This window comes from Micromys minutus (genome assembly GCF_963924665.1).
Source record: "Micromys minutus genome assembly, chromosome: 19".
Classification (NCBI taxonomy): domain Eukaryota; kingdom Metazoa; phylum Chordata; class Mammalia; order Rodentia; family Muridae; genus Micromys; species Micromys minutus.
Window position 1 is genome coordinate 45010951 of NC_137954.1, and position 23562 is coordinate 45034512.

The 23562-nt window shown below is 35.3% G+C and overlaps 1 pseudogene across 1 annotated transcript; it reads left to right on the forward strand.

Annotated features, from left to right (window-relative positions):
- Positions 1-22617: 22617 nt before the first annotated feature.
- On the forward strand, positions 22618-22752 carry LOC308433217 (annotated as a pseudogene). Its single transcript has one exon. The product of its transcript is annotated as an uncharacterized misc_RNA (transcript).
- Positions 22753-23562: the final 810 nt, after the last annotated feature.

The window sequence follows — 23562 nt, forward strand, 5'->3', positions numbered from 1 at the left end:
ACAAACGACAGACTGAGAAAAAAATCAATATGACCACACCTTTCACAATATAACAACAACAAACATAACCTTTGAATAATTCTAAACAAGCAAGTCATTAAAACTTCAATTGTTTACCATGTTCTATTTTCCCATGAATCTGTCCATCTGTGTGTCCTTTTTTTTTACTTTTTTTTTCTTTTTAAAATTGTATATTCTCTGTATTTACATTTCAAATGTGAGCTTCTTTCCACTAACTCCCAATCCCCTCCTCCCTCCTTGCTTTCATGAAGGTGCTCGCTATCCCATTGATGCCAGACAATGTCGTCCTCTGCTACATATGCACCTGGAGCCATGAGTCTCTCCATGTGTGCTCACTGGTTGGTGTTTTAGTCCCTGGGAACTCTGGACGGTTTGTTTGGTTGATAATGTTGTTCTTCCCATGGGGTTGCAATCCCTATCAGCTCCTTCAGTCCTTTCTCTAGCTCCTTCATTGGGGGGTCCTTTCTTTCTTTCTTTCTTTCTTTCTTTCTTTCTTTCTTTCTTTCTTTCTTTCTTTTCTTTCTTTCTTTCTTTCTTAACTTTCACAACGTTATTTATAGTAGAATATGCACCTGCCTCCTGCTCTTAGACGGGAATGAATTTCAGAAGAACTTTCTCAGTGTAAATGTTTTAGTTCAAGGCCATTGCTTGACATATTTTATTCTGAATTTTGCTTTCCTTTTTTTCTAGCTTTTCTACCACAGTGGGTAGGGATAAATTGTTCCATGTTTCTTTCTTGCTTACTTACATTACTATAGAATATAAATGAATTTTATCAAGTGAAATTATCCATCTGTAGAGACACTATACTGAATGAAGCCTGGAGATACTGATGGCTCCTTCGTTCTTTGCTTACACGTTTAGTTTTTCCCGTTTTTTTTTTTAACATGTATTTTCATTATTTATTTGACACTTTAAAAAATGGTTTGATATACGCATCTCCTCTCTCCTCCCCCTTCTCCTCCTTCTCTTCCTCTTCTTCCTTTCTCTGTGACACAAAGAAGATGGAAGGCAGGTTTGGAACGTTGGCAGCATCACTGAACAGAACTGTAGGGGCGTTGGCTCCTTCCACTGGACATAACGTTTCCTGTCGAGGTTCAAGTGGCAGTGACAACATTACTCACTTGAGCCCAGGGAGAAGTACACAGGTGCCTCAAAACATACCTACAGCGTCCTTGGAGTTGCTTTGGAAAAACTTTGGTCCAGGACAACAGCAAAATATCACACAAAGTGCAGCAGGCTCCGGTGATGAAGGGGGATAAACACCAGAAATCTAAGAAATGCAAGAAAATAGACTCATATCTGATACAGTTTCCAAGGGCCACGAAGAAGTTGACAGATATTCCACATGCGAAAAAGTCAGGTGCAAAATTCAGGGACTCTGAGGAGAAGCCGTTCGGTTTGGGCCCTCTAGTTTTCCCTTTTTTACAGCGCTTCAACAACATTAAGTCCTTCCTGATCGCTTACTTTGTAGGGTCCATTGCTCATGGTAAGTTGGAAGAGTAGGGTTGCTCAGGGGAGAGGATTTACCGAGGTAGATATGAGGCTGACATATGGTGTGAAGGAGACAGCAGATGACTTCTTGATTCAGTTTTCTAGACAGAATTAAAAATCAGTTACCCTGAAGTTCGGCCACTGCCTTCAGTCTTTGTCTCCCTGCCCGACAGGGTGGGCTCCATACTGTGAGTTTACAGCTTCAGAACTGATGAGAAGGTGGTGTTGAGTTAGTGCATGTTGTTTAATCATCAACTTAAATTGGGTTGAATCTTTGGTAGATTAAGATATAATTGAAAACAGCACCACCATCAGGATTTCCGCTCACAAGTTTGAAACAGTCTCTACAAAGCACTTTCCTCATCTTTGAATTGAAGGTTAGTGAGACTTCAAGTTGTTCAGGTCACTTGAAGAAACACATGACTACTATTATCCACATGCTGCCTTCTCCTTCCACTTTCCTCTTCCTTCTCCTTCTATTATTTTAATTATACATTTTTACTAATAATTTTTGTAATAACTTGGAAACTACATTTGCCCACTGGCTTCCTGCTGGTATCCACACTTAGAGATTGCCCGTGAGAGGCTGGGGCAGTAGGGATCAAAAGTGTAGACAGAATCTTCTGTGGTTTTCCGATTTGGGTGACACTGTGAGCCTGTGACCCTGGGCTGTAGAGCAGCAGGGGACCAGTTGGTTCTCAGAGCTTCTGGAGCTCTAGGAAGGATGTGGATTCCTGGATCTCTGCAATCCAAGGAGAGCTTGGGGTAACTGGGCAACAGAGGCTCTAGTTGCTTCAGGAATGACATGTGATCCTGTCTCTTTAAAGAGACACCATGAGTTTTAATTTGTAACTATTTTCTGTTTTTCACTCAAATCTTTTCTCAACTATTCCTCATATCACATCATTTTTGTCCTTAGGATTCTTTTTTCTCTTTTTTTATTTTTATTTTTTACATGCTGGATGGTGATTGTACACAGATAACGCTACGTTTATTTACTTCATGATCTTTAGAATTAGAATGTATACATTAGGTTTTTTTATAAGATTAAAAATGCTCAGAAATGTTGAACTTCGAGCACAGAATCTTAGATCTGGAATAAGGTTATACTTTGAAATCCAAGCTAGCTTTTAAATATCTTTATAATTGCAATTTAAAATGGCTAAAAATCCATTATTTCAATTATAAATTCTTCAAAATTGGAACATGATGATCTAATATAGTGATGAAATGATTCAAATATAATCGATATCTATGAGACCACTAATAGAGGTACTTAAAATAGCTTCTCATATTCAGATAAAATATTTCATAAAAGTTAATAAATTTATTTTTTATTTATAGGTTTTACTCTTTGATAGTCAGTATTATGAAAAAATTTTAAACAGTATCAACATAATCTTTCTTCCAATAATTATAATGGTGATCTTTTTTTGTCTGTTAACATGGATTACAGTGACTTTTTTCTTTTTCTTTTTTCTTTTTTTTTTATTTGCTCTAGCTGATCTGAGTTTAAAAATATATGTGGTTCAACTGTCTCTGTCAAAGTTAGAGATATTCCTAATGGATATTAGTGATTATTTTGCTGCCTTTATGGTATCGGTTTTTGTAGCACACTTTGGAGGCAGAGGGAATAGAGCAAAATGGGTGTCAGTTGCCTGCCTTGTAACAGGACTGGCATCCCTTGTTTTTGCTCTTCCCTTCTTTAATTATCAAATTGTAAGACTGAGCGCAGTAAAAGAAGGTGAGATGTTTTTCTAATATACTTTCATATGTTATCAATATTTATTTAATTATTTCCTTTAAGAAATTGAACATAGTTTTTTATGTATGTCTGTGGATTCTTTCTTGTGTGTGTGTTTATGTAACCATGGTTAATAATACCTACAGTGCTCTAACTTTTCTCTTTGAGAGAGATGAGTTGGGAAAAGATATTGTGGGATAATTTATAAAATTATTTCTTTTATGCAATTTTAAGAATGTTACAAATCTCTAGAAGCTTATGAAAATTTATTTTATTTTGTACCAGATACTTTAATTATTCTGTCTGTTTTATACATAGCACAGACCCATATAAATTCAAATACAGGAATAATCTTACATATTACATAGTGGGGGTGACTAGAAAAATAATCCCTTTCAAAATCTCTATGCTATTAATTGGCTACTATTGAATCTACAAAGATAGTGGCTTTGTGACTTTGTTTAGTGTTGGTTCCACAATTTTTGCTCTTTGTAGTAAATAACATCTAGATGAAATGCCCTTGGAGTGTACTTTTAACACTGTTGTCTTAAATGGATCCTTATGTACAGGTTTTTATTGGCATGTTAAGCTGGATTTTAACAGGAAATGATGAATAATGGATATGTATCCATATGCATGTCAATGTATATTAATGTTTTTGAAGTTTATAATGTTTATAAAGTTTATACAATATTAAATTTAAAAGTCATTAATATGTAGCAGAACTATTTTAATATAAAATAGTTGCATACTATGTAATCTATACAAATATAAGGAATGTATATTATACATGCTTTTAAAATGTCATTTGTTTATAGAACTGATATTTCCTTCAATAAGAAGATGATGAATGAAAAGAAGATAATAAAAAGCAATTCCTTACTTTGTTCTCTCAACAGTATTCTGCCCACAAATAGAATCCTCAGGAACTTGTCATGATCAATATTAAAAATTCTAGTCAGTAATTGAGGAAATTACTACTCTTGCAGTGAACCTGAGTTTGGTTTCAAGCATAGACATTATCCAGCCATAATACAGAAATAACTACACTTCAAGCAGACTATTTCTCTGTCCTCTTATGTCATTGTCCTACACAGACACACACACACAGAGGGGGATGGGGATAGGAAGAGAAAAGAGAGAGAGGGGGAGAAAGCGAGGGAGAGAGAAAGGGGAGGGGTGAGGAGAAAGGGAGGGAGAAAAGGACTATTTTTGCTGTTTCCTTTCTGTGCTTTCTGGATTAGGCACTATGTTCATTTTTCAGTACAAGTTTCTGACCTCTTTGATATGTAGTCCACACCTTTCTGTCTTATATTTGTTATCTATGTTTGCAACTCTTATCTGCAGTGACATGTTTTTTTTCCAATACTCATGTAAAATATGTGTGACTCAGCAAACAGAAATAATACTTCATAATATGTTGAAGAAGAATTCAACAGAAATATTCTCCCCACGTTAATATAAACACCCATTAGACCCGTTCGACACTATCACCTTTGTTTTCTAGAACTTTATGTAAAGTGACCATGCACACTTCTATCTTAGTTGGTATACTGAGCTCAGGGTTTTGATGATACCCACATGTAGTCCATACTTACTCAGAATGAAGGCAAACTTTTTTTTCTATCATTAGGACCAGTGTGTAAGGAAAACCAGCTCTCTCTGGTTCTTCAAGTTGCCACTTCCGGTCATTTGCAGCCAGTTTTCTGTCTGTCTACATGACAACAAAATCTGTCAAATTGCCTCTACTGAGTGCCCTCAGCTGTTTTATCTGATTGTCCTATTAGCTCCTGGTTTGAAAACTTGGGAGTGAATCATGTACCTGCCCCTTTTTCTGTGCTGAGTGACTCCAGAGTCCTGATAATCTGCTGCTGCCAAATAAAAGTGTTACTTTCTTCACAAATGGATGTATTCATGTAAAAGTCATCATAGTCCACAATCTATTATAACTCTGGAAAAAATAGGTTTTGGTATTGTAGTGTTTTTGCTTCTTTGTTTGGCTCTGTTAGTTTGTTCCTTGGAATGTTGTTTTGTTTCAGAATAATAGTGATTTTGTTTTGGTTTTTACTAAACTCATATGTTTTCCTGTGCTGGCTGGAAAATATCATCATGGACGAAAATTGCCTAACTTTTCTTTTTTTATTGGATGTTTTATGTATTACATCTCAGATGTTATCTCCTTTACCACATGCCCCATTAGCTTTCTCATATATTGATTTTACTATGTTTAAATATCGGCCTCAAATTCCTAATCTTTCTAAGTCTTTTAGTATGATGGGGTGTTGAATTTTGTCAAATGGTTTCTCAGCATCAAATGAGATGATCATGTAGAGTTTTCTTCAAGTTTGTTTATATAATGGATTACATTGATGGATTTGCATACATTGAAAACATTTCAGCATCCCTGGGATAAACCCTCCTTGATCATTGGGACTGATAGTTTTGATGTATTCTTGGATTCGGTTTTCGATATTTTACTGAGTATTGTCCCACAGATATTCATGAGAAAAAATTGATTTGAGTGCTTTTTTTTTTTTTTTTTTTTTTTTTTTGGTAGTGTCTTTGTGTGGTTTAGGTTTAAGCATGAATGTGGCTTCAAAGAATGAATTAGGGTAGTGTTCCTTTTGTTTCTATTTTGAAAAGAAGTTTGAAGAGTATTGTTTATAGGTCTTCTTTGACTGTCTTATAGAACTCCACACAAAACCCATCTGGTCCTGGGCTTTCATTGGCTGGGAGACTTTTAATGAATGCTTCTATTTCTTTAGGAGTTGTGGTAATGTTTGGATGGTTTATCTAATCCTGATTTAACTTTGGTACCTGGTAATTGTCTGGAAAATTGTTCATTTCATCTAGATGTTCCACTTTTGTTGAGTATAGGCTTTTGTAGGAGGATCTGACAATTTTTAAAATTTCTTTAGTTTTTGTTGTTAAGTCTCTCTTTTCATTTCTAATTTTAATTTGGATAGTGTCTCTGAGCCCTCTTAGTAGTTTAGCTAAGGGTTTATCTATCTTGTTGCTTTTTGTCAAAGAACCTAGTATAGGTTTTTTTTTTTTTTTTGGTTTTTCTTGGTTGATTCCAGCACTGAGTTTGATTATGTCATGCCATTTACTCCTCTTAGGCAAATTTGCTTCCTTTTGTTCTAGAGCTTTCATGTGTGCTATCAAGCTCTCACCAGTTTCTTTTTGGAGTTACTCAAAGATAGGAAGGATTTTTTCTATTAGCAGTATAGAACTTTCACTGTATCCTGTAAGTTTGGGTATCTTGTGCCTTCATTTGTATTCAATTCTAAAAAGTCTTTATTTTCTTTCTTTAGTTCTTCCTTGACCAAGCTATCACCGAGTAGAGTATTGTTCAGCTTTCTGTTATTTTTCTTGTTATCTGCAACCAGGCTTAATCCATGATGATCTGATGAGATGAATGGGATTCTTTCCTTCTTTTCTTTAACTTTATTTTAAAAAACAAAGATACATGTACACATTTTTAAGCATTTTTGAAAAAAAGTATACGAATTTTTTTTTAGGTTGTAATTAAGTATTTGTGGGTACATATACATAAACATATGTAAATATATAAAATAATGTAGGAAAAGAGGTTATTAATTTGAGAGAATAGGAGAGAAACTGGGAGGGACTATAGGAAGGAAAGGGGGATGTGATACAGTTCTATTTTAATTAAAATATATTCTCTTTTTTTTCTTGAACTTCACACAGTCTGTGAGTTGTTTCTGGGGTTGTTCAGAGATTTCTGGGGTAAGTATCCCATTATCAGTGACTGTATATTATGTCTGTTCATTAGTGACAGGTTATCTTACTGAAAATGATATTCTCTAGATGCATCTATTTTTTTTAACAATTTCATTAAGCCATTGTTTCTGATAGCTGAGTAGTACTCCATTGTGTAAATGTACCACAATTTTTGTATCCATTCATCTACTGAAGGACATCTGGGTTCTTTCCAGCTTCTGGCTATTATAAATAGAGCTGCTATGAACATTGTGGTGCATGTATCTTTGTTGTATATTAAAGTGTCTCTGGGATATATGCCCAGAAGTGGAATAGCTGGGTCTTCAGGTAGTACTATGTCAATTTTTCTGAGGAACTGCCAGAATGATTTCCAGAGTGGTTGTATCAGTTTACAACCCCACAAGCAGTGGAGAAGTGTTCCTTTTTCTCCACCTCCTCACCAGCATCTGCTGTCATCTGAGTTTTGGATCTTGGCCAATCTGAATGGTGTGAGGTGGAATCTCAGGTTTTTGATTTGGATTTCCCTGATGGCTAAGGATATTGAGCACTTCTTTAGATGTTTCTCAGCCATTCGATATTCCTCGATTGAGAACTTTTTTTTTAAGTCTGTACCCCATTTTTTAATAGGGTTGTTTGATTCTCTGGTATCTTGTTCTTTGAATTCTTTGTATACCTTGGATACTAACTAGCCCCCTATCTGATGTGAGGTTGGGAAATGTCTTTCCCCACTCTGTTGGCTGCCGTTTTGTTTTCATGATAGTGTTTTTAGCCTTACAGAACCTTTGCAATCTCATTAAGTCCCATTTGTCAAACTATGACATTAGAGCTCAAACTATTGGTGTTCTGTTTAGGAAATTTTCTCCTGTGCCTATGTGTTCTAAGGTTTTCCTTGCTTTTTCATCTAATAGTTTTAGTGTACCTGGTTTAATGTGGAGATCTTTGATCCACTTGTACTTGAGCTTTGCACAAGGAGATAAGAAAGGGTCTATTTTCATTCTTCTGCATGCTGAGTACCAGTTGGACCAACACCATTTGTTTAATAGACTGTCCTTTTTCCATTGAATGTTTACAGCTCCTTTCTCAAAAATCATGTGACCATATACCTGAGGGCTCATTTCTGGATCTTCTATTCTATTCCATTGATCCACATGCCTATTTCTGTACCAGTACCATGCAGTTTTCAGCACAATTTCCTTGTAATATAGCTTGAGGTCAGGGATAGTGACTCCCGCAGATATTTTTTTGTTGTTGAGGATAGATTTCGCAATTCTAGGTCCATTGTTATTCCAAATGAAATTGCACATTGCCCTTTCCAACTCAGTGAAGAACTGGGTCGGAATTTTGAATTGGGGATTACATTGAATCTGTAGATTGCTTTTGGTAAGATGGCCATTTTTAAAATGTTGATCCTTCCAATCCATGAGCATGGGAGATCTTTCCATTTTCTGAGGTCTTCCTCAATTTCTTAATTTAGAGGTTTGAAGTTCTTGACATACAGGTCCTTCACTTGCTTAGAGTCACACTAAGGTATTTCATAGTTTTTGTGACTTTTTTGAAGGGTACTTTTTTCCCTAATTTCTTTCTCCACATGTTTGTCCTTTGAATATAGGAAGGCTACTGATTTGTTGGAGTTAATTTTATATCTGGCCACTTTGCTGAACTTATTTATCAGCTGTAGGAGTTCTCTGGTGGAATTTGTAGGGTCGCTTAAGTACACTATCATGTCATCTGCAAAGAGTGGTGTTTTTACTTCTTCTTTTCCAATTTGTATCCCTTTGATTTCCTTTTGCTGTCTAATTGCTCCTGTCAGGATTTCCAGTACTATGTTGAATAAGTAGGTGGAGACTGGGCAGCCTTGTCGAGTCCCTGATTTTAGTGCAATTGCTTCAAGTTTTCTACCATTCAGTTTGATGTTGGCTGTTGGTTTGCTGTATATTGGTTTTGTTATGTTTAGGTATGGGCCTTGGATTCCTGTTCTATCCAAAACTTTTAACATGAAGGGCTGTTGAATTTTGTCAAATGCGTTCTCAGCATCTAGTGAGATGACCATGTTATTTTTTTCTTTGAGTTTGTTATATGCTGGATTGCATTGATGGATTTCTACATGTTAAATCATCCCTGCATCCCAGGGATGAAGCCTACTTGATCATGATGAATGATCATTTAGATGTGTTCTTGGATTCGGTTTGCAAGTATTTTTTTTTTTTTTTTTTTTTTTTTTTGGTTTGCAAGTATTTTGTTGAGTATTTTTGCATCAATGTTAATAAGTGAGATTGGTTCTCTTTCCTTGTAGGGTCTCTGTGTGGTTTAGGAATGAGGGTTATTGTATCCTCAAAAAATGACTTAGGTAGTGTTCCATCTGATTTTATTTTGTGGAATAGTTTGGAGAGTATTGGTATTATGTCATCAATAAATGTCTGATAAAATTCTGCACTAAACCAATCTGGACCTGGGCTTCTTTTGGTTGGTAGGCTTTTGTTGACTGCCTCTATTTCTTTACATGTTATGGGATATTTTAGTTAGTTTACCTGGTCCTGATTTAACTTTAGTATCTTGTATCTGTCTAGGAATTCATCAATTTTCTCCAGATTTTCCAGCTTTGTTGAGTATAGGCTTTTGTAGTAGGATCTGATGATTTCTTGAATTTCTTCAGTTTCAGTTATTATGTCTCCACGTTCCTTTCTGATTTTGTGAATTTGGATGCTCTGTCCTATTGTTAGTCTTTCTAAGGTTTTATCAATTTTGTTGATTTTCTCAAAGAACCAGCTCTTGGTTTTGTTGATTCTTTGAGTAGTTCTTTTAGTTTCTATTTGGTCTATTTCTGCCCTAAGTTTGATTATTTCTTGACATCTACTCCTCTTGGGTGTATCTGCTTCCTTTTGTTCTAGAGCTATCAGCTGTGCTGTCAAATTGCTGATGTATGCTCTCTCCAGTTTCTTTTTGGAAACACTCAGAGCTATGAGTTTTCCTCTCAGTACTGTTTTAATTGCATCCCATAGGTTTGGGTATGTAGTGTTCTCATTTTCATTGAATTTTAGAAAATCCCTAATTTCTTTCTTTATTTCTTCTTTGACCCTGCTATCATTTAATAAAGCATTGTTTAGTTTCCATGTGTATTTGGGATTTTTGTTGTCTTTGTTGTTGTTAAAGACCAGCCTTAGACCATGGTGATCTGAGGGGATGCATGAAAGTATTTCAAGCTTCTTATATATATTGAGGCTTGTTTTGTGACCAATCATTTGGCCAGTTTTGAGAAGGTGCCATGAGGTGCTGAGAAGAAGGTGTATTCTTTTCTTTTTTTTTTTTTTTTTTTTTTTTTTAGGATGATATGTTCTATAGATATCTATTAATTCCAGTTGGTTTATAACCTCTGCTAGTTTTACAGTGTTCTTGTTCAGTTTTTGGTTTTTTGATCTGTCCATTGGTGAGAGTGGGTTATTGAGGTCTCCCACTATTATTGTGTGGGGCGCAGTATATTTTTTGAGCTTTAGTAGGGTTTCTTTTATGAATATTGGTGCTTTTTTATTTGTAGCATATATGTTAAGGATTGAGAGTTCCTCCTGACAAATTTTCCCTGTAATGAGTAAAAAGTGTTCTTCCTTATCTTTTTTGATAACTTTTGGTTGGAAATTTACTTTATTCGATATTAGAATGGCCACTCCAGCTTGTTTCTTGGGGTCATTTTCTTGAAAATTTTTTTCCTACCCTTTTACTCTGAGATAGTGTCTGTCTTTGTCTCTGATATGAGTTTCTTGTATGCAGCAAATTGCTGGGTTTTGTTTATGTATCCAGTCTGATAGCCTATCTCTTTTTATTGGGGAGTTGAGTCCATTTATGTTAACAGATATTAAGAAATAGTGGTTGCTATTTCCTGCTATTTTTGCTTTTGGAGGTTGAATTGTGCCTGTATGTCTTTCTTCTTTTTGTTTTCTTGCTTAAGAGTTTTTTTTTGCTTTCATTAGGATGTAGTTTCCCATGTTGTATTTGGTTTTCCACCTAGAATTCGTTGTAGTGCTGGGTTTGTTGTCAGATATTGTGTAAATTTAGTTTTGTCTTGGAACATCTTAGTCTCTCCATCTATGATGATTGAGAGTTTTGCTGGGTATAGCAACTTTGGCTGGCACTTGTGCTCTCTTAGGGTCTGCATGATGTCAGTCCAGGCTCTTCTAGCTTTCATAGTCTCTGTTGAGAAATCGGGTGTGATTCTGATTGGTCTGCCTTTATATGTTACATGGCCTTTTACCCTTACTGCTTTTAATTATTTTATTTTATTTTTTTTTTTACTTTGGGCACTTGGCGTTTTGACTATTATGTGTTGGGGGAATTTTTTTTCTTATCCAATCTATTTGGAGTTTAGTAGGCTTGTTTTATGCTCATGGTCATCTCATTCTTAAAGGTAGTGAAGTTTTCTTCTACAATTTTGTTGAAGATATTTACTGAGCCTCTTAGTTGATATTCTTCTCCCTCTTCTATTCCTATTATCCTTAGGCTTGGTCTTCTCATTGTGTCCTGGATCTCCTGGACATTCTGGGTTAAGAGCTTTTTGGTTTTTGCATCTTCTCTGGCTGTTTTGTCTATGTTTTCAATGTTGTCTTTGGCCCCGAGATTTTCTCTTCCATCTCTTGTAGTCTATTGGAAACGCTTTCATCTGTGACTTTTGATTTCTTTTTTAGGTTTTCCACCTCTAGGGTTGTCTCTTTTAGTGTTTTCTTTATTGTGTCAATTTCAGTTTTAAATTCCTTCTTCCATTCCTTCATTTCTTTGGTTCTGTTTTCCTCTAGTTCTTTGAGTTCTTTGAGTGTTTTTCTTGTTTCCTCTTTAAAAGCTTCTAATTCTTTATGTTTTTCCCCCATTCTTGTTTAAGGATCTCTATTATCATCTTGAGGTATGATTTTAGGTCTGTGTCTTCTTTTTTTGGAGTGATTGGCATTCCAATGTTTGCTGTGATGGGAGAGCTGGATTCTGGTGTTGTCAGGTTGTCTTGGTTTTCCTGGGGTATGTTCTTTCCCTTTCCTCTTGCCATCTTGTTGTCATTCTTGTGTGCCTGGATCACTGCTGGATCACCCCTGGTTCACCACTGGCTCCCTGCTGTTCCAGTCTTGTGTCCCTGGCTTGCTGCTGGCTCACCCCTGGCTCACTGATGTTCCTGGCGGTGGATGGTCTGAGTGCACGTTCTGCACTCTGTGTTGTCTGGCTCGGAATAGCCAGATGCCTGGTTCCTGGTTTTCTGAAGCAACATGGGGCGGAAAGGGGGAACCGGGGTCTGCACTTTTTTGTGTGCTCGGCAGAGATCTCTCTGCATCCCAGCTAGTTGGAATGTCTCCTTGACTGTCCTGTGTCACTGGCTCACTGCTGGCTCACTGCTGTCTTTCTTACTGTACATGTTGAGACCTGTTTTGTGGCCAATTGTACGGTTAATTTTGGAGAAGGTATATTCTTTTTTTTTTTTTTGAGAAAATATTCCATAGATAGGTTTAAAATTACATTGCTTTATAACTTCTGTTGGTTTCAATGTATCTCTGTTTAGTTTCTGTTTATATGATCTGTCTATTGATGAGAGTGGTCTGTTGAAGTCTCCCATTATTATTGTGTGTGATACAATGTATTCTTTGAACTTTAGTAAAGTTTCTTTTATAAATGTGGGTGCCCTTTTATTTGGAGCATCAATGATCAGAATTGAGAGTTAATATTGATAGATTTGTCTTTTGATGTCTAATTGAAGTGACCTTCCTTTTTTTTTTTTTTTTTTTTTTTTTTTTGATAACTTTTGGTTGAAAGTCAATTTTATTCAATATAAGAATGGTTACTCCAGCTTGATTCTTGGGATCGTTTGCTTGGAAATTTGTTCAGCCTTGAACTCTGAGGTGTTGTTTGTCTTTTTCATTGAGATTTGTTTCCTGTATGCAGCAAAATGTTGGATTCTATTTATGTATCTGTTAGTCTGTGTCTTTTTGTAGGCAAATTGAGTCCATTGATATTAAGAGACACTAAGGAATAGTGATTGTTGCTTCCTGTTATATTTGTTGTTAGAGGTAGAATTATGCTTGTGTGCTTTTCTTCTTTTGGTTTTCTTGCATGATTATTTTCTTGCTTTTCCTCCTTGTGTTGGATTTTCCATCTATTATCATTTGTAGGGCTGGGTTTGTAGAAAGATATTCTGTAAATTTGTTTTTGCATAGAATATGTTGATTTCTCCCTCTATTGTAATTGAGAGTTTTGCTGAATATAGTTTTCTGAACTGGCACTCATATTCTCTTAGGGCTTGTATGACATCTGTCTAGGATCTTCTAGCTTTCATAGTCTCTGTTGAGAAGTCTGGTTTAACTTTGGTGTGTAAGTTGACCTTCGCCTTACTGTTTTAATATTCTTTCTTTGTTTTGTGCATTTGATATTTTGACTATTATTTGACCAGATAAATTTCTTTTCTCGTCCAATCTATGTGGAGTTCTGTAGGCTTTGTGCATGTTCATGGGCATCACTATCTTTAGGTTAGAAAAGTTTTCTCCTATAATTTTGTTGAAGATATTTAGTAGCCCTTTAATTTGGGAATCCTCTGTACCTATTATCTTTAGGTTTGGTATTTTCATTGTGTCCTAAATTTTTGTGCATGTTTTGGGTTAGGAGCATTTTGAATTTTCTTTGGCTATTGTGTCAATGTTTTCTATGGTATCTTATTCCCCTTATATTCTCTCTTCTATCTCTTGTATTCTTTTGGTGATGCTTTCATCTATGAGTCCTAATCTTTTTCTTAGATTTTGTTCTATCTCTAGGGTTCTTCATTGTAAATTTTTTTATTGTTTCTATTTCTATTTTATAGATCCTGGATGGTTTTGTTTAATTTCTTCAGCTGTTTGCCTGTGTTTTCCTTTGATTCTATAATGAAATTTTTGTTTCCTCCTTAAAGGATTCTACCTGTTTATCTGAGTTATCTTATATTTCTTTAAGGGAATTAGTCATGTCTGTCTTAAAAAGTTTTGGGATGTGATTTTAAATCTAAATCTTGCCTTTCTGGGGTGTTAGGATATTCAGGACTTGCTTTGGTAGGAGAACTCTGTTCTGATGATGCCAAATAGCCTTTTTCTTTGTTGCTTCACTACTTGGACTTGCCTCTCTCCATCTGGCTATCTTTAGTTTAAGTTGATCTTGCTGTGTCTGACTGCAGCTTGTCCCTCTGTAGTCCTGTGAGCCTGTGATATTAGGAGTGGGAAAACTTCTTCAAAACCAGCTCCCTCAGGGCAAGTCTTGGTTAATGAGGGCTGGAGGACAGCCTCAACTCTAGGGTGCATATGGAAAGTTCTGTCTCATGCTGCTTCTTGGTTCCTGTGGCCTATGCACTCCTAGCTAGTCTCTCTGTAAGCAGTTGGTGGAACAAAAGTATGGTCTTTCCTTTGGCCTTAGGAGTGAAAGGACTCCTTGGAAACCATCTCTCTTTGGGCAGGTTTTGGCTCCAAAGACTGTGATGAGACAGCCTTAGATCTGGGCCTATCTTACTTCCTTAACATTGAAGTTTTACATGAGCCTACACTTTACATATGTATCAGTGTTCTTCCCTTTTTACCGCTAGTGAAAATGAAAGAACAGTCCTCTAGTGATCATTATGTATGCTTGTACCACATGCATCCTTCCATTTGTCATCCCATTTTACTCTTGTCTGAAAGGTCCCCTTTTCTATCACTTCACACTAGTGATTAAACACAATCAAATTAACTTGTTCCATATTTGAAAGTTTGACCATGTCTTATTTGTTTTTCAACATTATTTAATTACTCCTTTTCTCCTTCTGTCTTCCAACCCCTTCTATGTCTTGTCTTCACATATCATCATATATTGTTCCACATCTCCAATCCTGTATATTTTCTCAGTTTGTGGCTATTGAATTTATGTTTGCTTTGTATCTATAATGGCTATATTGTTATTAACAGAGGATGGGGTGTTATATGCAATAAAAATTTAAATACGTTGAGTGTTCTGCACATTTGTATACAGGGACACCATGTGCATGCAGATTCCTGGTTGTCATATTCCCTTGATATGAGATATGGATGTGTTTGAGCTGCCATTTAACTTCCGGAAACAGAACCCTGCTTCTCTGGAAAAATACCGAGCTTTCTGTATTGCTGAGCACATTGCCAGTTCCAAGTCTTTCTCATTTTTTCCCCACCTATTAAAATCTGGTTTTCATAAAATAATGTCTGAAAGACAACTTCTTGATTTTTGATACCTTGTTTTGTCCAACTTCAACATGACTTTTAACTAAAATGTTATTACAGAATAATTTTTGTCAAGTCATTAACACAATTCATGCCATTAATTATAATAAAACTTTATGTGTTGTAAAATTAGACCTTAAATCTTTATTTGTAGTACTGAACACACTCCACTTCTTGATAATTTCTCTTTTGGAGATTTCATTTATTCTACTTAGTCTTAAGTTACTTATAAAATTCAATTTCTTTAGTGGAGAATTGTTTTTTATTATTAAGACTCAAAAAAATTTAGCCAGTGGAAAGCTGAGAAATATAATCCTTAGGAGCAAGTGGAGATTCTAATACAAGAGAGAAGTGAATGGATTCAGGAGGTGTCTTATGACTGTCATGGGCCTGAAGAACTTTCTTAAATCTATTCATCATAGAGTCAAATTGGCTTCTGAATGTCATATATTTTTCCTCAGATCAACAGTAGACTAGAGTTACAATTATTTTTGCATGTTGCAAAAGAGAGAAAATATTAAGGAAGCGTCCATTTTAATATCAGAAGATACACACACACACACACACACACACACACACACACACACACACACATATATATATATATATATATATATATATATATATATATATATATTTAACAGGAGCATTCCAACAGAAGGTTTAAAGGATTATTTGGATCACATACTCAAAGACATTCCTTGGAATTATTATAAGAATAAGAAATAAGAGTGACTGTTATGTGCTCAGTCATAAATGAGTTCTGCAAATTTCACAAAACATTTCAGAAGAGACAGAATGATTAAAGAATTTAATGGGTAGAGGGTATGAGAAGTAGTTTGGAATATTGAATTTATGTTTGAAGTGGCCATTGTAGTCTTGAACTTACAGAAATTGTGAGTGTCTACAAATAGTTTACCCAAAATAACATCTGTGAACAACCTATCATGGAGAGAAAATTAGCTCACTATGCATTCTGGAAGGCATATATGTCCCTAGATTGATCTGAGAGAGAGAGAGAGAGAGAGAGAGAGAGAGAGAGAGAGAGAGAGAGAGAGTCAGAGAGAGAGAGAGAGAAAAAGACAGAGACAGAGACAGAGACAGAGAGACAGACAGAGACAGAGACAGAGAGACAGAGACAGAGACAGACAGAGAGAGGAGAGAAAGGGAGAGGAAGAGGGGAGGGAGAGGAGAGAGAGGGGAGAGAGAGACAGGGACAGAGACAGAGATAGAGAGACAGAAAGAGAGACAGTAGAGTCTTTGGCAAGGTGAACATGGTCCACAATTCTACAAGTAAACCTTTTACTGTCTTCCAGTAAACAGCTCGAATACAACTCATTGAGCCATTGAAAAAATAAGACTATGAATGTAGAAAAGCAATCCAGTCACAAAGTGGGAACCAATCAGTAGGTGTCTGGGGCAGAAAAACACAGCAAAGATATAGCATCAGTTGGGATATATTGCATACATGTATAAAATACTCATTGAATACAGAATGTGTTAATTAAAAATAAAAGGAGTTGTATGCTGAGTTAAATCTTAATTTAAGAACATCTCATTTTCCTCTGAATTATGTATTACTCTGCACAAAGTACATTAAATGCAATTTCACTGGTATCATAAGTTGTACTTTAATTTTATTAGTTTCTACAATAACATTTTGCAAGCATGTGTTAAATTTCACACAAGATTGTCATAATAGTTCTGGTTTACTATTACATGCTTAGTTCTGCCAATTGAATAAGTATAAATACGCAAAGCCTACAACCACGTGAGTATGAAAATTAAGAAATAGCTGGTGATCCAAAGGATGTTAAGATCAACTGGGAGTACAACTACCCAGTAACAAAAGAAATCTTTATAATTTAAAAATTATGTCTTTGTTACCCTATGTACACTTAGTTGTCTTGTTGCTATGAAAATGTCAGATATGAGACAGCATAAAAGTAAGAAAGATGTGTTTTTAACTCACGTCTTTAAAGTGCTACCTCCATGGTTGCTAGTCTCCATTGACTCTGAGCCCATAGCCAGGCATAAAACTGTTGACCTCCTGGTGAAAACAAACCTAATGCAGACAGGAAGGATCTGCAATAATATATGTCTTTCAGAGACCAGGAGATACTTTGCTCCCACACACGCATTTCTAGGAATTCTCCAGATAATACCAACAGAGAATGTAATATTGAAAATATGAGACTTCAGGGAGGTATTTCACATGCAAACCATAATAGTATATTACAGATGCTCAAGGGTCTAAAATAGGAAAATATTTAATCCCAGGAGCAGAGTACATGTAATTTAAAGATTGCTAAAAAAAATGGTTATGGAATTAAACTCAGAGGTTGAATTATCCAGGGCATTGCAAGTGCTCTTATTCTGGAGACAAATGCTAGAAGACCAGGACGCAAAGTATTGGAAAATGAGTGTAATATGTTTTATTTATGTATAAATGTGCATGTATATAGCAATATTTGTGTACATGTAATTGTTTCCAGATAAATAAGTCCACCATTTTATGCTTATATTTTTCTGTATTTCTATTTTCTTTGAGTGTGCTCTTTCTGTTTAGAACATGCTAGATTTCTTAATCTAGTGAAAAAAGTATGATGCTGGTTACAACAGAGTATTTAATGTACATTTAATTTTGAATTCAATTCCTTAAAATATCTTTTTTTTTTATCTTTCAAAAGAGTTGTGTATACAAGGAAAAAGTACAGTTAGAATTTGTCCGGGAACTATATTGCCACACAAAACAATATGTATCTGTCTCTTCATCTTTGGACAGTTTCTCCTTGGAACAGCAGGAACGGTAATCTATCTGCTTGTCAAAAGCTTCATTTTTGACCACACTCCCACATACGCAACTGGACTATATTTAGGCAAGTTATTTTTTAATATTTATGGCCCATTTTGAGTAATTATCAGATTTCTAAGTGGTTTAATTGATAGGTAAGTACTGTAGGCCTGGTAATGAGACTGAACTAATCAGTGATGGCTTGATTTCATAACATCAAAAATCACATTTCCACTAAAGCTCAAAGCATATATTGCACGACACACAAAATAACAGTGAGAGACTTCAACATCCCACTCGCATCAATGGACAGATCATGGAAGTAGAAACTGAACAGAGACAAATGAAACTAAGAGAAGTTTTGAACCAAATGGATTTAACAGAAATCTATAGAACATTTAATTCTAAAACAAAAGAGTACATCTTCTTCTGAGCACCACACAGTACCTTCTCCAAAATTTGCCATATACTCAATCACAAAACAGACCACAACAGATACAAGAAGATCAAGTAGTCCCATGCATCCTAACAAAAATTCATGGACTACGACTGGTGGTCTTCAATAACAACAAAAACAACAAAAGCCCACTTACACATCAAAGCTGAACAACCCTCCACTCAACAATAGTTTGCTCAAAGAGAAATAAAGAAAAAAATCAAAGACCTTTTAGAATTTAATGAAAATGAAGACACAGCATGCCCAGACTTATGGGATACAATAAAAACAGTGCTAGTGGAAAACTCACAGCTCTCTGAGTACCTGCAAAACAAAAGTGGAGAGAATATACAGAAATGCTTGGCAGCACACTCGAAAGCTCTAGAAAGAAAAGAAGCAGATATAACCAAGACGCGTAGAGGGCAGGAAAAAATCAAACTCAGAGCTGAAATAAACCAAGTAGAAAAAAAAAGAACTATTCAAAAAAAAAAAAAAAAAAAAAAAAAAAAACAACCAAAAACAAAACAGGAGCTGGTTCTTTGAGACAAGATTGATAAACTCTTAGCCAGACTAAGGAGAGGGCGCAGAGAGAGAATACCCAAATTAACAAAATCAGAAATGAAAGGGGAGATATAACAACAGAAACTGCAGAAATTCAAGAAATCATCAGATCCTACTACAAAAACATATACACAGGAACTGGAAATCTAGAGGAAATGGGGAATTTTCTAGACAGATACCAGGTACAAAAGTTAAAATTAACATTTTTAACAAAAGTTAAATCAGGATCAAATAAATCATCTAAAGAGCTCCATAACCCATAAAAAAATAGAAGTAGTCATATATATATATGTGGATCAGATGGGTTTAGTGCAGAAGTAGATCAGTTCTTCATATAAGACCTAATACCAATACTATAAAAACTATTCCACAGAATAGAAACATAGGGAACACTACTCAACTTGTTGTTTAAAGCCACAATTATGCACATACCTAAACCACACAAAGACCCAACAAAGAAAGAGAACTTCAGACCAATTTCTCTCATGAACACTGATGCAAAAATACTCAATAAAAATCTTGCAAACCCAATTTAAGAACACATCGATATGATCATTCACCATGATCAAGTATGCTTAATTGCAAGGATGCAAGATTTGTTCTTTATGCAGAAATATATCAGCATACTGCACTATATAAACAAAATGAAAGGGAAAATAAACACATCATCTCACTTTATGCTAAGAAAGCATTTGACAAAATTCAACACCCCTTCATGTTAAAAGACTTGGAAGTATCAGAAATGAAAGGCACATACTTAAACGTAGTAAAGGCAATATGTAGCAATCCAGTAGCCAACATCAAACTAATTGCTGAGAAACTTAGAGCAATCATTTTAAAATTAGGTACCAGACAAGGCTGCCCACTCTCTCCCTACCTTTTCAATATAGTACTGGAAGTACATGCCAGAGCACTCAGACAGCAAAAAGAGGTCAAAGAAATACAAACTTGAAATGAAGAATTAAAAATACTACTATTTACAGATGATATGACAGTATACTTAAGTGACCCCAAATATTTCTCCAAAGAACTACTACAACTAATATACAATTTCAGCAAAGTAGCTGGATATAAAATTAACTCAAATAAATCAGTAGCCTTTCTCTGCTCTAATTTCTTTTTCTTGCTGAGAAAGAAATTAGAGAATCAACACCCTTCACATTATTTACAAAGAATATAAAATAACTTGATGTGACCCTAACCAAGCAAGTAAAGAATCTGTATGACAAGAACTTCAAGTCTCTGAAGAAGGAAATTGAAGAAGATATGAAAAAAACATTATGATTAATCTTTACATACCAAGCAAACTTTGACTATATCCAGGTTACATCTTGTTTTACATGTACTTTATGCTCATTGTAACTAGTAAGATTTTAATGGATAATATCAAACCTTTAAAAAAACTCAAGTACTAACAAAAAATGTATTCATATATTTTTATGCAAAAATGCTTAAAATCTGTACATTTATTTTTTAAATAAATTTGTTCAATTTAAAAAAAGACAAAAAATAAAATAAAATAAAAAAATTTAAAAAAAAGATTGAAAGATCTCCCATGCTCATAGATTGGAATGATCAACATTGTAAAAATGACCATCTAGCCTAAAGCAATCTATAGATTCAGTGCAATCTCCATGAAATTCCTAACTCAATTTGTCATAGAGTTTGAAAGAGCATTTTGCAAATTCATTTGGAATAATGAGAAACCCAGTATAGCAAAAATTATTCTCAAAAATTTAATTTCTGGGAGAGTCATTCTCCCTAAATTCAAGCTGTAGTATAGAACAATTGTGATTAAAATTGCATGCTATTTGTACACAGACAGGCAGGTGGATCAATGAAATAGAATTGAAAACCCAGAAATGAACACATTAACCTATGGTCACTTGATCTTTGACAAAATGCTAAAATTATTAAATGCAAAAAGAATATCTTCTCAAGTTGGTGTTGGTTCAACTGGCAGTCAGCATGCAGAAGAATGCAAATCAATCCTTTCTTCTTGTACTAAGTTAAAGTCCAAGTACTTCAAAGACCTCCACATAAAACCATACTAAAACTAATAGAACAGAAATTGTGGAAGAGATTAGAACATATAGGCACAGGGGAAATTTTTCTGAACAGAACACCAATGGCTTATGCTCTAAGAGCAAGAATCAACAAATGAGACCTAATGAAATTGCAAAAATTCTGAAAGTCAAAGGACATTGTCAAAAGGACAAAATGAAATCCAACAGATTGGCAAAAGATCTTTACCAATCCTCCATCTGAGGGCTAGTATCATATATGTGTGTATTTATATATATATATATATAAAGAACTCAAGAAGTTAGACTTCAGAGAATCAAATAATCCTATTTAAAAATGAGGTACAAACCTAAACAAAGAATTAACAACTGAGGAATACGGAATGGCTGAGAAGCCTAAAGAAATGCTCAACATCCCTAGTCAACAGGGAAATGCAAATCAAAACAAACCTGAGATGAGATTCCACCTGACACCAGGCAGAATGCCTAAGATCAAAAACTCAAGTGACAGCAGATGCTAGCAAGGAAGTGGAGAAAGAGGAACACTCCTCAACTCTTGGTGGGGTTGTAAGCTAGCACAACCACTCTGGAAAACAGTCTGGCGGTCATGGAAAGAACAAAATTATCAACTAACCAAACTTACCACAGTTCCCAGGGACTAAAACACTGACTAATGAGTTTGCATAGAGAGACCCATGGTTTCAGGTGCATATGCAGTAGACAATAGCATTCTCTGGCATTAATGGGGGGTGACATCTTTGGTCCAGCAAAGGATAGTTTTCCCAGTGCTGGGGAATACCAAGGTGATGAAGTGGGAAAAAGAAAGGGAGAGGGAGTTCCTTCATGAAAGCAATGGGTAGAGGAGGTGGGATGGGATTGGGGGAAAGTAGATAATATCTAAAATGTAAATACAGAGAATATCCAATAAATAAATGTTACTTGTTTGTACTTATAAGAAATGCTTACATGGGAATTTATAAAGACACCATAAAAGGAAAATTCTAAGGACTCCTAGGAGCTTTCAGAAGGAACATAATCTTCCATGACTACCTGACTTTGGGACTTAAGCCAAGATATCTGTAAATTTCTAAATTTATGTTGTTTAAGTCACTAGATTAATAGTCCTCTATTATAATTTAAATAATGCATCATAGTTGGGACTGTCAAATAGGAACCAAGGAGACAGTAAGAAAGGTTACATGACAGTATCAATTTTTGCTTGACAAAGCTGATAGAAATGTTAAAATGCAAGTATTTAAAACAATAAACACATTTTCTGCAAAAAATTTGCAAGTCCAGGAATCAAGGGATGGAAAGGGAAGTAGTTTTACTTATTATTATTTCTATTGACGCACTAGGAAAGTTTTTGCTTCCTGTTCCTGCAACCAGTAAGTTCTGCTGACCTAGAAGTTTTTGTTCCAGAGTTGGAATGCTCCTGTCAGGAGCCAAAACAAACATTCCATTGACTTGGAAGCTCAGACATTCCTCTAGTCATTTGGGGCTTTTTTTTTTTTTTTTTTTTTTTTTTTTTTTTGTGCCACAGCCCATTCCCAACAACCTCCCATGACACCCTTCTCGGGATCATCTGTATGATTAGGCCACAATCTTGAATAAGTACACATATTCCTCAGTTCTATGGTGTTTTTGGTCACACATTTATGGAGATTCTGAAGGGCAGTGGAGATTACCTCCAGTCACAGCATGATCTATCTCCAGACAAGTGAACTGTAAAAATTCATTACTACTCCACCAGAAGTCCCCATGAATAAGAGTGGAGAACATGGACACAGGCATATTGAACTGAAATCTGCAGAACACTTTTCAAGAGCTCAGACCTGGCTGGGGTAAACCTCAGTGCACTTCCTTTGTGTTGCCTCAGTGTTACTGGACTGAAGAATCATTGATTCTTATTAAGAGGTTTATTTCATTGTCCAGTTTTCTTAATTAAACCAAAGCACTAAGAATTTCAAGTGGAGTATATTGAATACTGCAGAGTCTAATGCCCTTAGACCAACAGGCCAATAAGGAAATAACAATGTTAAGAAAGGCTATTCATCCATATTACCATGAGAAAATTGGATTGTCTCTCCAATCCAGGTAAGTAAGATTATGTCTGGAGTGCAGCAGATTCGTTAGGGTGTCACTTAGTACTACCTTGTCCAAAGTCAATGGAAACCTAAAACCAAACAATCCAACCAAGATGACAAAGGACACAGACCCATCAGAAATAAAGGTACATGTCACTGCTCCTGAAAAAGAGCCAAGACATGCTAAAAGGCTTGCAGAGAGTGGAGGAAATAAAAAATGGGTAGTAAAGAAACATAGTTATAAATCCTATTTAAGATTATGTGGCCTGCTACAGAAATTAGTATTATAGATGGAACAAATGTCTGTTTTATTTTACTGGTAGTAGAGGAAGGCTATGTGACCTGTTGCAGAAATTCGTATTATAAATGGCATGAATGTTTCTGTTTTATTTTAATAAGAATGCATTTACAGATTTTTCATGATTTTCTTAAGTTAGAGATACTACA